Source organism: Ictidomys tridecemlineatus, chromosome 2 (assembly GCF_052094955.1).
Source record: "Ictidomys tridecemlineatus isolate mIctTri1 chromosome 2, mIctTri1.hap1, whole genome shotgun sequence".
NCBI classification, from domain to species: Eukaryota; Metazoa; Chordata; class Mammalia; order Rodentia; family Sciuridae; genus Ictidomys; species Ictidomys tridecemlineatus.
The window spans coordinates 197,767,628-197,783,902 of record NC_135478.1 but is presented as its reverse complement, the minus strand read 5'-3'; the positions used below and the strand labels follow the sequence as shown (position 1 = coordinate 197,783,902).

The 16,275-nt window shown below is 38.6% G+C and overlaps 1 pseudogene; it reads left to right on the top strand.

The window, feature by feature from the left end:
* Positions 1–7,008: 7,008 nt before the first annotated feature.
* LOC101957647 (M-phase phosphoprotein 6 pseudogene) overlaps positions 7,009–16,275 on the top strand; it is a 40,565-nt pseudogene continuing 31,298 nt past the window's right edge.

Genomic DNA, 16,275 nt, shown 5'->3' with positions numbered 1-16,275 from the left:
AAGTGTGGAAGCTAAAATTGATCTAAAAGGGAATGAGAATAGAATAGAGTTTACTAGAGTCTGGGAAGGATGAGTGGAGAGACAATGGTTAAGAAGTACAGAAGGCAAGAGGAATAACTTCTAATGTTGTATTGCACAATAGGATAATTATGGTACACAACAATCAAACATATATTTTAAAATACCTAGTAGTGGGAATGTCCTTAATACAAAGAAATGATAAGTGTCTGAGGTATGGATATTCCAATTATCCTGATCTGATCATTACACATTCTGTACATGTATCAAAATGTCACACTGTATCCTATATCCCATAAGTATGTACAATGACTATGTGTCACTCAAAAACAAAAATATATTTTAAAAAGAAGGCTTAATTTATAACTGATATTACACATCAGTGAGCAACTGGTCACTGGAACTGAGGACAAATCCACAGGGAACTTAGCAGAACATCCTGTCTCTCCATGTGCTTCCATTATTTCCTTACCCTTCCTCTTCACACTCATTCACATATCACAGGGCTATCTGCATACTATTCTGGAAATTTTTCACATTGTTTCTTATCCAAGTTGTGTTGGATGACCATGTAATTTAACATCCAAACATGGTTAGGCTGAGGCAGAAGGATCTTAAGTTCAAAGTCAGCTTCAGCAAAAAGTGAGGTGCTAAGCAACTCAGTGAGATCCTGACTCTAAATAAAATACAAAAGAAGGCTGGGGAGGTGGCTCAGTGGTTGGGTGACCCTGAGTTCAATCCCTGGTACCAAAAAAAAAAAAAAAAAAGGAGATGGTAATAATTGTACTATGACAGCAGAAGTAAACTGGAATGGTCCTGACCAAATCTTGATTTTGTGGTATTTTTATAACACTCCAAAGTCCTTTAGGAGGCTGTCTCCTGTCCAGTAGCCTGGCATCATGGAAATTTGGTTGGAAGAGCAGAAATTTTCTAGATGCCTGAGGGCTGATCTACTTAGCAGATTAGGAATGACCAGGACCACCCGCTGTGGTTGAGCAGGTTTTACACTGCAAAAGCATACCACAGTGAAGAGGTAATGGGAGTTGAAATCTACCATATGCCCAGATAAGGGACTGCATCTGATCTGAGAAAGGGGCATCTGTTTCTAACTCACACAAAGGTACCACAGAGGCTGATGGAATCCCTGAGTATAAAAAAGTTCAGTCCCTTGTCTAACTTTTCCTAAGTGTTGTCTCTATATCCCTTCCTTCATTTCCATTATTATCTTTTTAATAGTCTTGGCAGAAATCATGCATTTATATATTTTTTAAATCGCTTAATTTAAATCCCCCACATAATAGAAAACTTCAGAGGATTGAAACCTGAGGTTTTGAAATGCTTAAAATTATACTGAAAGGTTTTATTTTCTTTTCAAGTTTCAACTTTCCTAAGGCTTTTCAAAATCTAGTATATATAGAGAGGATAAATGTGCCTAAACTGACCATGAATTAAAGGGGTGCATTTCTTTTCTTCTGTGAGGAGTGCCCTGTACAACAAAAATCTCTCTTACTGCCAAGGCTTCTTCAAAGAATGAAACTTTGAGGACTATTACCTTTCACAGAACTTTTAAAATGTACTCCCTGCCCTTGCAAGAGAAATGATTATCTGGTATAATTAACATTGGACCATAGACCCAAAGAACAATGAATATTTCGAACAAAAATTGCTTTTGAGAATCACAGTCCTATTCTGGGCTTGAAGACATTCATGTAGAAAATTAACAGAATTTTAATAAAATTCTTTGGATAAAGAAAATTAGATGAGGAATGCCAGTTTGTCTTATAAGTTGCTTGAGCAGATCTGTCATAACAGACATTGCCCCAGATTGTGGAACCCTTTCCTTCTAACATCTTTTAATGGTAGTAGAACTTACAATGCCATAATTTCCTTTCACTTTTGACAGTGTTATACTATCTTTATAGACTTACACTGACAGCAATTCATCTAGGCATCATTAGATCATCTCACCTGACTTTTGCGTGGCGCACATCATTAGATTATGATGGCGCTATACAATTACCAGTGAAATGAATAGGGTATTAACACGATCACTGAAGAAGTTAGCACATACAGATATAGCATCCTGCATTTGAAAGCATTTTATAGCTATTAATTAGTCTGCCCAAGCTTCCGAGATCCAGTAAAACTTACTTCTCTTTTTTCACCAAGTAGGATAATGAAAGGGAATAACTTAGACAACATCATAGGAATGGGCAGTGGCTGAACTTTTCATAACTTCTTTGACTTCTTTAAGCCTAAGAAAATTAGGTATAAGGATTTATAGTGACTAATCACTATCTTAAAAGTGAAAAGTGATAATCCACTTAATTTTGGAAGTCTACTTTTCCTGTTTTCGTTTTACATCATTGTCACAGCAACATGTGGGAGTCAATTCTAGGTTTTGGTAGATAAATAATCTGGAATTATTTAAAAGATCTATCATAACAAAATGGAATTGATTTGGTTTGAAGGGAAAAATATCCACATCAGGATAGCTCTTTAGGAAATGAGGCAATCCAAGGATGATATATAAACAACTTTAGGACTTCACAATTGAACCTCAATACTTCCTTCACATTTCTTTCTAAAATGTTTCACAAAGATTATGCCCTACCAATGACATCCCAGATTTGGGAGACATGGTGTTTGAATAGGATAGGATGGACTAATTATTTTTTTTTTCTAAATTCTATCATTCGTCTGCTTTCTAATTTTAAGGTGATAAAATTAAGTAGTTGTATGAATTGGTCAGAATTTTATAAACTTTCCGAGTCTCAGTTTTCTCATTTATACACTTACAAAGCAAACATTTATCATAGAATTATCATTTGAGTAAAATGAGATGACGGATGTAAACTCTTGGCTTTGGCTTGGGCATAAAAGACACTGAAAAAGGAGGAACGATTTCTATAATTCAGGAGACCTTGAGTGGTCTGGGAACTAGGACAGGAAATAGTGACTTGTGAGTGGCACTTGATAGAGACATTTCCTTGCTCTTGGCACTTCTTCTGCTGGATGGGACAATATTCCAGAGTCTCTGAGGATTTCCCTTGGATAGCCTCTGCATTGATTCAGCAGTGAAATTTTGTTGTGCCACTATATAGAACCTATGGATGGATCCAACCCAGTTTATTTACAGTGCACACCTATACTCCCTGTTACTCAGAAGGCTGAGGCAGAAGGATCACAAGTTAAAGGCTAGCCTCAGGAACTCAGAGAGACCCTGTCTCAAAATAAAAGGAACAAAAAGGGCTGGGGATATACTACTGTGGTAGAGTGCCCCTGGGTTCAATTCCTACTACTAAAAATTAAAAAAAAGGAAAAAATCAGTTTATCTAACTTTGAGTAATATTATTTTACCAAATCTCCTCTCCTTACTTGCAAAAGGTTGAAGCCAAACAAGAAGAATACTATTCTCATTTTAATTGGATAATGTCGTAACACCTGGAATTTCCCATATATCCATATATATTGGCCCACTTACAGTCATACTAATTTTGTGACAAATAAGTATTTTTAATCAAATGAGACTTTGAGGTGAGGAATATTGCATCTTTTACATCTTAGGCACAGCCTTCAGTCTTTCCTTACACCTTGTAATTTCCTCTTTTCCCTTTACTCCCAACCTAGAGTGCATCATTCTCAGGCCATCTCATGCCTGGCGATTGCAATGGCCTGCAATTGGTCCTCCGACTTTAGGTCTCTCTGAGCTCTACTCCAGCCACCTCACCGATGATAGCTACTTCCTCTGAGATCAGGTCTGGGCTCCACATCATGGCACCAGAGTCTTCCAGAATCTGTCCAAGCCTGTCAAACCAGCATATCTCCATGTCCTTTGAACTCCCCAGTCTCATTTGTTCTGTCTGGTTGATTTCCTCCTTGTTTGCTGATCATATTTTCCACCTCTACATCTTTGGCTATTCTACCCTTACCTATACCAGAAATTGGTGTCAGAGGGACATGTTATTCTAAATTTAGGCAGAAGGGTATTTTATACAGCGTATTAAATGCTTAAAATTGTCAGAAGGACTGGAGGAAGAGCCCAGTTTGGGCTTCCAGTTACAATTCCTGGAGCACTGGGAAAGCTGGTGCCAGGAAGATTGAATTTGTAACATGCTGCTAGACTTAAGGATCAGGAACTTCTGCCTCTTAACCAAAGAAGCTGGAGAAAAAACACTAGAATGCATTTGGGTGAACCCTTCTTAAATAATATACTTCCATATTCTATCACTGTCAGTAAAGAGCCAAAAGGATTATAAAAATGGTTTCCCCCTTTCTTCTCTTTCCTACACGGAATACAAGGCATGCAGTTCTTTCTGTATTACAGAATTCTGGTTGCAAAAAAGTCTTAGTGAACACGAAGGCAACTGTAAATTGAATGAGGGGCGTTTTAGAGAGCCAGTCTGTGGTTTTAACAGCAGTCCCTGCTGACATCCCCAAAGTCTGCCCTGTTCCTTCTCTGTCCACAAAAATTTTATTTGTCCATTTCAAACCTCAATCCAAATGTCTTCTGCTCCAAGAAATAACAAGCCATGTTAGTGATAGATCTTTATACATCCTAATTATCCTTATCCCACATTGCTGAGATGGTAGATAGTGGTTCACACAGCCACGCCCTGTCCCAGTCATCCCACTTGAATTGCAAGATTAAAACATAAGATTTACTTAGCCTGGAATTGACCTCAGAATCCTTTTTATCACAGTACTCAGGTCAACCTCAATCAACTAATTAGAGATGAGGCCTCAGATAAGCCCAGTTTGCATCCCTGATGTTGATGTTTTAGGTATCAGGACAGCCTTGGATTACATTAGGTTGAAATTCTGACTTGATGATTGTTCCCTGCCATAGTTTGATGGTCTGCAATAAAGACACCTGTGAATTTATGGAGGAAAGTGAATAGTTTCTGAATCATCAAATTTTACATCTAGAAAGGGCTAAGAGATAACCTGGTATAGCACATCATCTGTAGGCATGAAAGGTATTACACCTGGCTTTAAGAACGGATAAACCAAGGCCCAGATAACTTAGGTAAACTTCTAAGCTTACATGGATAACATATAATATAATATTTTATCTGATAACCAAACGTTACACTTCAAAATGGAATTAGAAATGTATCTATTTCAAATTTTTCATGCTTTTTATTATTGACCATTAATTCAAATGTATAAATTAGAACCCTAGAAACGATTTCTTTTTTCATTATTGAGGATTGAGCCCAGGGGCCCTCTACCACTGACTTACATCCCTGGCCATACCCTTTTTAAAAATTTTTATTTTGAGACAAGATCTAACTAAGTTTCCCTGCTATTCTTAAGCGTGTAATCCTCCTGATTCAGCCTCCTGAGTGGCTATGATTATAGGTGTGCATCACCACACCAGCCTAGTAACTGAAATTTTCTTCTCTTTGCTATTTTCTTTTCTGTCAAGGAAATAATTCCAAATCACTAAAGTAACATCTGTTTAAGATTAGAAACTATAATGTTGCTTTTTATTTCCAAGTCCAACTTTGAGAAAAATTGCAAAATAGGTGAAATTTATCTCAGTCAATTCCTGTGTTAAACCTCTATCTTTTTTTTTTGTTCTTTCTTCTTTCTCTGGCTTCCCAAGATTGTCTTAGGTATACTTAAGTTTACCCATGGGCATTTACTCTCTGGGAATTTGCCCTATATTGTAAAACTTTTTCATTTACCATCTTTCAGTTTTTCAGAGCACTGATCTGTCACTTGCCTAAAACCCATGAAATGATGAAAGTTTTGTATCAATATTATCATAGTGACTTTCCTTATTTGTCTTTACATGGCCCATGAGTTTTCTATTGATGCCATTACAATAACCACAAACTTAAAATAACTCAATTTATTACCTTCTAGTCTGTAGGTCACAAGTCTGGTATTGGTCTCACCAGACTAAAATCAAGGTGTTGGTAGGCTGGGTTCCTTCTGAAACCTCTAGGAAAGAATCCATTCCCACTCAGGAGGTGGTTTTTCAAATTCACTTCCTTTTTGTTGTAGGACCAAGGTCCTTGTTTTTCTGTTGACTGTCAGTCAAAAGCTGTCCCCAGCTTCTTGAGGCCATTGTGTTCCTTAGCTCTTGGGCTGCTTCCTCCATCTTGGAGCTAGCCACAGTGACTGGGCCTCATGTCCCCAACTCTCTAACCCACCCTTCTGTATTTAAGGGTTTATACGATTAGACTGGATCCACTCCAATAATCCAGAACAATCTTCTCATCTCTGGTTTGTAGACTTAATCACATATATGGAGATCCTTTTGCTACTTAATGTATTTTTTTTACAGGTTCCAGTGAGTAGGACATTGACACCTTTGGGTGGCCACTCTTCTGCCTGCCACACTTGGTTTCCACGCCACTATCGCTTCCTGATCTAGTTTTCTCTCTTTGTTTTCTGCCTTTCTTCTTTCCTTTTATCCTTCTTAACACACTAATGAGCATCTATTCCAATGATACATTTATAGGTTGTTGGGGATATGAAAATGACAAAGGCATGACTCCTGGCTTCAAGTTACTATGTGGCAGTTCTCCTTCTCTTCTGATTGCAGAAAACAAAGATAGAAAACTAGATCAGGAAGTGATCCTGGCATGGAAGCCAAGTGTGGCAGGCAGAATAATGGCCACCCAAAGGTATCAATGTCTTACTGGAACCTGTTAATAGGTTACCTTACATAGCAAAAGAGATTCTGCAGATGTGATCAAGTTTATAAACTCGAGATGAGGAGATTATTCTGGATTATTTGAGTGGGCTCAGTCCAATCGTATGAGCCCTTGAATACAGAAGGGTGGGTCAGAGAGACAGGACATGTCCTATTCCTGCAATAGGTCATTCAGTGCTGCGATTTTCTTCACATGAGTCTGTTCATGCTCATGATCCCAGATTTTACTTCTCTTTTCCAAACCTCTGTCCTAAATTCCAGTTAAACATCTTCAAGTGGACATTTCCATTCATTCCATAATTACTCCCAACTTAATCAGGATGGCATTCATCATCGTGCTTTGGAGTTTCTCTTCTCAGCGAGTCCAAGCTGCTCCTGATCGTAAAGGTGGTGAGCAATCTCGACTACCTTTTGCCTCTCATTTATGTAACAGGGGAGCTATATGGGAGGATATTAAACTGGTACGTTTTATCTTTGGCAATCTCTAATTAGTAGCTCCCCCATAGGGCTCACATCCAGAGCCAAACTTATATCATGGAGTTTCCCCATAGTTTGAGGAAGATTCACCTTCTGCCTGTGACAGGTAGGCTGTGAAGTTCTGCCCTAGGTAGAATAGAGAGAAGACACAAAGAGCTTCAGCTGAGAGAAAGAAAAGGAAAATACTATGCTTCTGGGGGTGCATGGAAGAGAAGGAGCATCTCAATAGTAGGGGGCAAGTGGTCAGATTCTCTTTTGCACTAAGCTCCAGACTGGGAGTTAAGAATGACACAGGGAAAGTTGGGGTATGGCTCAGAGGTAGAGCGCTCCCCTAGCACATGCAGGGCCCTGGGTTCCATCCTCAGCACCACATAAAAATAAATAAATAAATAAAATAAAGGTATGTGTCCAACTGCAACTAAAAAAAAAAAAAAAAAAAGACACAGGGAACCATAAACAGAGAGTTTTTTCCCTAGAGGCAGAGCTGGCTCTTTCCTGGAAGATGCCCTGACTGCATTTCTTGGTTCCCTTGTGGTCAGGTGGGACCCATGTTGAAGATCTTGCTCATGAAATATGGCAAAGCTGATGGCCTCACCACTTTCAGGGTGGGTGGTTAAAACCCTCCGTGTGAGCCTCCTGCTCTCAAATCCAGTGGGGAGCTCTGAGGATTTCAGGCAAGGGTTCTTAACAGCTTTTGAGCCATCTCAGATCCACGTGGCAGTCTAATGACATCTATGCACTCTTTTTTAGAATAGTATTTATGAAATGCATAAAATAAAACCAAAAGATCATGATGAAACTCAATTATTTTGAAATGCAGTTAATCAAGTATCTTAAAAAGCACATTTGTGATGTAGTAATAAATGCTTTTATTTATGAATGCATTAGAGTACAAGATGTGGTGGCATGGCTAATAACATAATTCCAAAATAGTGATGACAAAATGACATATACAGATACCTGTGATACTAGGAGTGTGAAAAAAAATCTGTGATTTATTTTGGCCAAAGTCACAGGCCCAACAAATATCTCTCATTTGACAAAAGGGACAAGAACCTGCTCAGCCACCTTTGTAGCTTAGGCCATATGTGTATCTGATCCCATCCCTCTCACTGCTTTTAGGCCACATAAACCCCTTCCCAATCTTGCCCCTTATTCCCAGATGTTGTGTTGGAATATAGCAGAGAAAAGGGGAGAAAATCTCAAAATTCAAACCATAATCATATTGCCAAAAGTGCTCTACATTTTTAATGCAATTATCATTAAAATTTCAATATTGTTCTTCATAGAGATAGAGAAAGCAGTCATGAAATCCATTTGGGAAAACAAGAGGCCCAGAATAGACAAAACAATCTTTAACAAGAAAAGTGAAGCAGGAGGTATCATGATACCAGACTTTAAATTATACTTCAGAGCTGCAGTAACAAAACAACATGGTATTGGCCCCGAACCAGACATCAAGACTAATGGAACAGAATAGGAGACACAGAGACAAACCCACAGAAATACAGTTATCTCCTACTAGACAAAGGTGCTATAAACATACATTGGAGAAAAGATAGCCTCTTCAACAAGTGGTGCTGGGAGAACTGGAAATTCATAGGTAGTAGAATGAAATTGAACCCTGATCTCTCACCCTGCGCAAAACTCAAAGTAGATCAAGAACATAGGTATTAGATAGAAGACCCTGTGCCTACTAGTAGAAAAAGTAGGCCAGCTTCTCCATCATGTTGGCTTAGGAACTGACTTCCTCAACAAGACTCCTAAAGTGCAAGACACAAAATCAAGAACCAATAAGTGGGATGATATCAAACTAAAAAGCTTCTTCACAGCAAAGGAAACAAGGACGTGAAGAGAGAGCCCACCGGGTGGGAGAAAATCTTTACCACCTGCACCTCAGATACAGCATTCATCTCCAGGCTATGCAAAGAACTCAAAACTTCACAGAAGAAGAAATACAAATGATAAAAAGTATATAAAAATGTTTAATATCTCTAACAATGAGAGAAATACAAACAAAAACAATGCTGAGATTTCATCTCACTCTAGTCAGAATGGCAATTATCAAGAATACAAGTAACAATGTTGGTGAGGATGGGGAAAAATGTTCACGCATACATTGCTTGGAGCCACATTGGCAAATAGTATGGAGATTCCTTAGAAAACTCGGAATGTAGGGCCTGGGGATGTGGCTCAAGTGGTAGCGCGCTCGCCTGGCATGCGTGCGGCCCGGGTTCGATCCTCAGCACCACATACCAACAAAGATGTTGTGTCCGCCGAGAACTGAAAAATAAATGTTAAAAATTCTCTCTCACTCTCTCTCTCCTCTCTCACTCTCTCTTAAAAAAAAAAAAGAAAAAGAAAACTCGGAATGCAACCACCATTTGACCCAATTATCCCACTCCTTGGTTTATACCCAAAGGACTTAAAATCAGCATACTACAGTGATGCAGCCACATCAATATTTATAGCAGCTCATTTCATAATAGCCACACTACGGAACCAACCTAGATTCTCTTAAACAGATAATTGGATAAAGAAAATGTGGCATATATGCACAATGGGACATTACTCAGCCACAAAGAAGAGTGAAATTATGGCATTTGCTGGTAAATGCATGGAAGAGAGGGGGATAGAAATAGGAAAGACAGTAGAACAAGTTGGACACAACTTCCCTATGTTAATATAAAAATACACAAGTTACATGATGTAACTCCACATCACATACAACCGCAAGAATGGGATCCTAATTAGAATTGATTATACTCCACGTATGTATAATAGGTCAAAATATTCTCTATTGTCATGTATATCTATAAACAACAAATAAAATAAAAAATTTAAGCCTTAAGCCTAAAATAGACGGAATTATTTGAAAATGGAATCATTTAAAGCTAAAGAGAATGAAGTAATGTCACCAGGCAAGTCTGACTTTCCTCACTCTTCAATGGAGTGGGGCAGAACTTGTGATGAAATTCAGGTCAGTAAGTTTCATTAATGGAGCTCGATATGGGGAAACATCGGCCACATCAGGAGAGAAAGCCTGGCCTTACTGCCCTTGGCTTGGTGAGAATGGGAAGATATGTATAGGGAGCAAAGTAGAGAGACATGGGTTGTAGCTTCAGCCTGGGCTCAGATTTGCAGATGTGTGTGTAGGGAGTGATCATTAGTTGGATTGAAAAGAAAGGCTTTGGTTGGCTTCTAGTTGAAATCTCCAGGGGAGGCTACAATGCAAAGTGGTCCTAGGCCAATATGGAGGGGCCACAAGTGGAGATGTTGGTGTGTACGGTTAAGGAGATGGCAGTCGTTCATCTTCCTCCGCTCCTATATGATGTGGGGAAATCTAGAAATTTTTGCAGGCTCCATGGTTGTACATGAAAGATAGCTAATTAGTGAGCTGGTAGTTTTGTAGTGGGGACTGTTGCAGGGAGAGGTCAGGAGCACCAAAAAAGTGACAGAAATTCAATGAAAGATTTCAACAATGGCTACAGTTATAATGAAATAGATTGAGCAAAGGAGAACCACAGGTGGGAATCAAGGAAAGAGAATGCCTTGAAGGTTCCTTGGCCACTTTTCAGTAGGCCTGAGTGTTATTGGTTCAGGAACTTGCCCAGCCACACCTCAGCAGAGAGCAGCAGCTCCAACCCAGCACTGCCGTATGTCACATGAGCCCTGCCAGAGAGGAGACATCACTTTGGGGAAGAGTCCACAGGATTAAGCAGCTTTCAAAAGAGACTGAGTTACTGTGGAGTGACTTTGAAACACAGAGTAACCTTGAAATTTTAAGAATAGGGACCCATACTTGGGATAGTGAGAACTCATGAGGAAGATAACAGGTTATAAAAGATAAAGAAATGGAATTTTTTTTCTTGTGCACATAATTTATGCAGCTGAAGTCCTGCTACACTTTTCCTTCTATGTGCAAGATAGCTTGCAACAATGGCCCAAATTCTCCATTCTTCTCTCTGTTTATTTTATAATACAAAGTTGCAGTTTCTCCCATCGAGAAGTGCAGTCTATTTTTTGAATCTTGACTGGGCTGTACTTTCATTGGCCAGAAAAACAGTGGAAATGATGACCCACAAATTTCAAGCCAAGACTTCAGAAAGCTTTTCCTTGATTTCTGAGACCTCAACTATCCTGTGAGAACAAACTGTGGCTAGGTTGCTGGAGAAGAGAGACCTTGTAAGTACTCAAGTCCCAAATGTTATCATCCTAGACCAGCTAGTCCCAATGGATATAACAGGACTTATGTGAGAGCCCAGCTAAGATTAGCCACATCTGGCTCCCCAAGCAGAATCCTCTAGCCAACTCATAGATTTATTAGAATAAATACACAAGTGTTGTTTCAAGCCACTAAATTTTGGGGGAGGTTTGTTATGAAGCAGTAGCTAGCTGATACACCTACAGAAGTACTGCCTCTCTTCTTTCTGTCACATGTTCCAATAACTATCTTCTTACTATCCAGCTCTTTCCTTTTCCTTACTATCTTGTAACTCTAAGCTTGGTCAAATCTTTTCGAGCGCACACACACCTGCCCCCAAACCCTAAGGATCAACATAACAATAGTTTTGACACCAAATTGCTCCCTGATTGTAGTTCCTGTGGTGGTTTCTTCTCCTTGTTGCAGCTCCCAGTACTTCTTGGCCTTCCTCTGTCACTGTAGTAGCAGTCATCCTGCAAAATTCCCAAGCTGAGCCCACGGATGCAGTTCTGGCATGCTCAGTGTACTCTGCTCTATGCCACTCTCAACCAGTCCTGTATCTGGAGGGTATTTTTCTGACAGTGTTTACATCTACCTTATTTAGAGAATCTTTTCAGTGACTACAGTTCAAACTTGGGTAATCCTGCCTTCTCATGGCTATAGTGCTGTAAGGCTTCAGAAAGTTGTGTGCATGTTTTGTCTCTCATCTCTAATTATCAAGAAAGTAAGAATAAGAAAAAAGGGCAGGAGGCAATTTAAAAAAAGAATGAGCAGGTACAGTGGTGCAAACCTGTAATCCCAGCATCTCAGGAGGGTGAGGCAGGAGGACCTCAAGTTCAAAGCCAACCTCAGTGACAGCGAGGTGCTAAGTGAGATAGCAGTGAGACCCTGTCTCTAAATAAGATACAAAATAGGGCTGGGGATGTGGTTCAGTGGTCGAGTGCCCTGAGTTCAATCCCTGGTACTCCCCTGAACCTTGAAAATATGACAGTAAGTGAAATAAGTCAGACACACTGTATGATTTCACTTATATAAATTGTCAAATGTAAAGAGACAGAAAGTAGATCAGTCGTTACCAGGGGCTAAGGAAGCAGGTAAAGGGGAGTTATTTAATGGGTCTGGAGTTTCAGTATAGGATGGTGAAAAACTATTCTGGAGATGGATAGTAGTGATGGTTATACCACAGTGAATGTACTTAGAACCACTGAACTAAGCACTTAAAAATTGTTAAAGTGGTAAATTTTAAGTTGTCTGTATTGTACCAAATGAAAAAATATAAAAATAAAAAACACCCACGATAAGGCCCCACTTCTCACATACCAGGATTGCTATAGAAATTTTTTAAAAAATTAATGAGAAGTAGGGGTGGGGGAGATTTCCAGGGTGACCTATATAGTGGTCAAAACTCAGCATAGGTCTGTCAACTCTCTTAGATCCCCTGAGACTTTATTTTTCCTTCCGGACTTGAGAGCCTTGCTGTGTGTTCTGATGCAAGTCCTCGGTCTTGTTTGGATACTTTCCCATCTCCTCCGTCCTGAGTCAAAGCTGTCTCGTTTTCTAAGGTCCAGTTCAAATCCCACTTCCTGTATGCCTCCCTCCCTGATCCTCACCCTTATAATTCTGCTCTTTGAGCTACCCTTGACTTTATTGTTTATGCCATTATTTAACTTTTTTTCAAAAACTCTTTGACATTTTAAAAAACATTTTATACAATTATTTATTTATTTATTTATTTATTTATTTATTTATTTATTTATTTATTTATTTATGGTACTGGGCAGTGAACCCAAGGCTTTGTGCATGCTAGGCAAGCACTCTATCACTGAGCTACATCCTTAACCCTACTTCTTAAAAATTTTGAGACAGGGTCCCCCAAATTGCCAAAGTTGACCTCCAACTTACAATCCCCCTAACTGTCTATCGAGTTGCTGGGATTATAGGTGTGTACCCCATGCCTGCTTAGACAGTTCTTTATAGTCATATATTGATATGCCTGTCAGCATCTATTTATTCTGTACTAGATTCTCTTTGTCCAATTGACATACACTGTAAAAAAGGAGAGCAAATTTTGTATTTCTTTGGTTCACTAATTATAGCTGAATCTGTCCACATTGTCCATATTGTTTGCTCAATACATCATTTGATTCATCATTTGATTCCGTGTTGTCCTTGCCAACATAATCTTAACAGAAAATTTCTGAGGAGTTTTTTTTTTTCAAAGTTCAGGGAATTGACTCTAGGGTCTCACACATGCTAGGTAAGTAGTCTACCACACCCCAGCCCTTCCCTATGAAAATTTAAAACCTCAGAAAGACAGTTTATCTCTTTATAGAATATCTGAATAACCATATATAAAATCAGTAACATGTTTTGTTTTTTTTTTCTCCCAAGGACTATGATTTGCTGTGGGGGTGTAGCATTCCCATTGAGAATGTGCATCTTAACCTGAGGAGCAGATGGACTTTTGTCCTTCTGCATCAATGCAATTGTAGAAGATGTTTGGGTTGTTTTCTAGGCTCTAGGCCTCTCAAAGTACAGCACCAGGGAGGTTCTTACTCTACCTCCTTGAAAACCTGAAAACTAGGTCCTTAGGACGGAAGATGTAGCTCTGTGGTAGAGCCTAGCATGCATAAAGCCCTGGGTTCAATCCCCCAACACCACAAAATACAAAACAACAACAACAGGTCCTTTTTGCTTCTGTGACTACTGACTTTGGCGCTGGTTGCCTGCATTCATAGACGAGAAGACAGTCTGAAAGTATCTACTCTAACGTGTGCCAGTTTCTCTAAATCTCATAGTTGTTTTATTATTAATCTATTTATCTAGTTTCTAGGGGGAAATAAGCAGCTATAGCTGACACAAGGAAATAATTACATAATGTTGCCTCTTCTCCTTAGGTGCATGGGATGTGTTAGAGAGAAAGGGTTGAGGACAGTGTATAGAATAGGAGGCTGCTGTGAGCATACATGGTGCCATGTTCTAATTAGAAAAAGGGTCTAACTCAGAGCCCGCAGCCCTGGTGGGTGTGAACAGGCTGCCTGCACTTAATCTCCCTTGCCTGGGTGACTTTATGGAGGTAACCCCTTCCACACCTTCAAACAGTAACTAATACCCTACAGGATAGTCATAAATACAGGAATATATTTGAAAATATATTCTAAATACCATGAAATCATTTATGAGACCTGCTGTGTGTTCAGTGCTAGCTCCTTCTCCCCTTTTATTGACTTGCAGGGTTTGGACTTGGAAAAGACCAGCCAAGCTCTTGATTTCTCTGCTCTTTGCTCGGATGTGGTGTGCAACTGGCATCGGTCCCACGTTGGAGTGTGGGAGCATCCGGAGCGAGAGCATTTCCAAAGTGTACGCCAGACAAATCATCATGGAGAGCAAATATCTCCTGGGATTCTTTGCCCAGAGATTTAATTGCTTTTTTTCCTCTCTACTCAGAGGCTTTCCATCTGAGCTATTACATTTTTGTTTGGATTAAAATATTCCATTAAACTTCACTACCAATAACAAATTGTTAATTTGAAAGACTTTTTCATAAAACTAAACACAAAGTTGTTTTTTTTTTCCAAGTTACTAGTGATCAGTTTTTCTGTTTCAGAAATCTTAAAGCTAGGAATTAAAAATTTTTAAAAGTCTCATTTTCTATTGTTACCATATTTGACCTTACATGGAAATAACCACCTTCATTACAAATATTATTGCATCACATAAATTAGGAAATATTTGCATGGCTCATGATAGAATAGAGAAATAATTAGCAGTTGCTCTTTGATTGTTCTAAAGTATCCTATAAATTACTTAACCAACTCCCCAAAGTATTACTAACATGATTCTTAATGGAAAATATGTAAACTTCTTTGTGAGTAAACTTTATAACTTAAAAAGTACATAAGGCACTACATAATATCAGTGGGTAAACATTTTAACTTATAAAATATGGATCCCACAGGATCAGATTTCTTTTCAGATTGCTTGAGCTTTCTGGCTTGTTGCTGCAGAAGAATTGATAAAGATAACTGAATGTTTAGGGGCTTAATCTGAAATTTATAAATATGAGATTTATACTTCATGACAAGCAGAACAATCCTTTTATTTTTCCTTTAGTATGAGAATTTCTTATAAAGGTAACCCTATTATTTCAATGCCTCATTTTATTTTGTCAATATAAATATTTTTATATAACAATTTTACTTACAAAAAGAAATGTGTTCTTTTTTTGAAGAAACCAATGTAAACAAATCAGAATATCTACAATCAGCACTAGAACTCATCATACTGTATGATATTTTCAGGAAATAAGGTTCCACATGGCATTTAAAATAGGGCTTGATGTACTTTTTCACATTTTCTTAGTATGTATATGGAAAGAAACTTTTCTGTCATTCGGTACTACATATCATGGATACTGCTCTAAGAATTTGTCAGCCTGAATCTGTTCCTCGTGGTGAGTTAAATTAGATGAAAAAACAAAACAAAACAAAACAAAAAACAATGTCTTTTTTGGAGAGGAGGAGGAGAGAAGAGAGTATCCTCCTTTTGTACATTACCTGTGCCCTCACAAAGCTGGCTGCTTGAGAACTGCTTCTGGATCAATACATCCTGTCTGGGGTCTTTAAGGTCTTTTCTCTCAGAATCATTTGGGCTGTCTATATTTTTCTGAATCTGGAATGTTTGATGTGCTAAAATGATGGTTACGATGTGTCTCACCAATTTTGCATTCTTGGGATGACCAATCATTTCTCCAGAGATGTCGTTGCCTAGAAGATTATGAACTGGAGACTTGGCTATCTATCCCAAAGTTCAGGAATAGGAACTAACCATGTTTGGAAGCATATTTTTTAAAAAAAATTCCAATAAGAATCTATATCTCTCCCAAAATATCAAAAAGTCAATGGAC